The 1,847-nt window shown below is 43.7% G+C and overlaps 1 pseudogene; it reads left to right on the top strand.

Moving 5' to 3' along the window:
• Nucleotides 1-321: 321 nt before the first annotated feature.
• LOC148037769 (uncharacterized) lies at nt 322-1,619 on the top strand (annotated as a pseudogene).
• The last annotated feature ends 228 nt before the right edge of the window (nt 1,620-1,847 follow it).

Below are 1,847 nucleotides of genomic sequence, written 5' to 3'. Positions count from 1 at the left end.
GGCAGGTTCGGGGGTTTGGAAGAGCTGGAGGCAGAGGTACTGTAGCGACAAAGAAAGAAGAAGAAGAAGTGTTTTGAAAGAGGGCTTTTGAAAGAAAGAAAGCGACGCGCGCGGTAGGTAAACGCAAAAAGCACGCGTGTAAAAGCGCGTGTAAAAGCGCAGCAGAATACATTGTAGACGCGCCTGTACACGCGACACAGAGACTGTTTATACTTTTTTTTAAAACTGATTGTTCTTGTGTATCCATTGTTTTGTGCATAGGATGTGTATGATTTCACTAAAAACTGATCCTACTTCTGTATTGGTTATTTTGGACATAGCATGTCATCATCCTCTTCAAGCAGTTCTGGTGAGGATGAGACAATGCGTCATCGTGATCGCGACGTGTGGCTGGCACAAAGGATCAAGTGTACGTGTAATCGATGTCAAGGGTGCATTGTACGAGCCCGTTGAATTACATTGAATCACATCTCGATGTATGGAGAATGGATTCAAACAGGTTTAGAGGTGAGAAGATGTGAATTGAAAGTATTAAAATAACTCATGGTGTGCAAATTAATGGAGCACGTTGTAATATATATACTGTGATTGAAGCAGGATGCAGTACCACACCCTAACATGGTGCCATACGCACGGCGAGAGCATGCAAAGCGTCGACGAGATGATGCTGGAACTTCGGGATCTGTTGTCCGAGATGAGTGGGAAAGGGATGACAATAGCCCTGCACCCCACAAAGTTGTGGAAGAGGAAGTGTTTGATGACATGGTGCGGAATCTTTTTAGGGATGATCGCAAAGGTGTGGACGACAATGATATGGAACAAGAGCATCTCTACAACGCTTCATCGACACCGGTTTTTGAAGGGTGCACATTCTCTATTTTACGTGCTTCACTTGAACTGCTCAATATACAAACAGTTTATGGATGGAGCAATGCAAGTCTTGACGCATTATTGAAGTAAGCATTGTAACTTGCAAATTTGAGTTAGTGGTTTTTGGTTTACAGTATAGGGTTTAGGGTTATGGGCTAATTGATGATATTGGATGCAGGCTATTATCAAACATGCTTCCAAAGGGGAATAGACTACCCACCTCAAGAGACAAAGCAAGGCGCTATGTGACATCTCTTGGAGGATTGGATTATGATCGCATACATGCATGTGTCAATGATTGCATTCTCTTTCGTGGGACGCATAAGGAGGCTCGACAGTGTCCCACTTGTGGTGAAGCAAGGTATAGAACAGATGTGAAGAGTTTTGATGTACCTCGTAAAGTCTTGCGACACTTTCCTATAATTCCTCGCATCAAACACATGTTCAAGTGCAAATCCATAGCAGAGCTCATGTCATGGCATTCCTCGCATCGATCGGATGATGGCATGTGGAGAATTCCTGCAGACACTCATTGCTTGGAAGCATATTGAAGATGAGTGGCCCAGCTTTAAAACAGAGCCCAGAAACTTGAGACTTGGCCTAGGTATGGATGGAGTGAATCCGTTTGGTTTCAAGAGCACCGCATACAGCGTGTGGCCGGTTGTGTTGGTGAATTACAACCTTCCACCATCAATGGCGATCAAGAAGGGACATCTTATGTTATCCCTTCTGATTCCAGGGAAACATAAAGTCAAGCATATGGATGTTTATCTTGAACCGTTGATTGATGAGTTGGAGGAACTATGGAGAGGTGTTGCGGTAGTGGACATTAGTAGGCCTCCCTCCTCTCGACACTTCGACTTAAAAGCAGTGTTGATGTGGACAATGCATGACTTTCCAGGATACAGCGATTGTTCTGGTAAGAATTCTAACTACCTCCCGACTCTAATACTACTAGCTATATCAATTATAACTAT

This window comes from Lygodium microphyllum, chromosome 4 (genome assembly GCF_053477565.2).
Source record: "Lygodium microphyllum isolate KBCC chromosome 4, Lygodium_microphyllum_v1.1.10, whole genome shotgun sequence".
Taxonomy (NCBI): Eukaryota; Viridiplantae; Streptophyta; class Polypodiopsida; order Schizaeales; family Lygodiaceae; genus Lygodium; species Lygodium microphyllum.
This window is presented reverse-complemented; position numbering and strand designations above follow the sequence as displayed.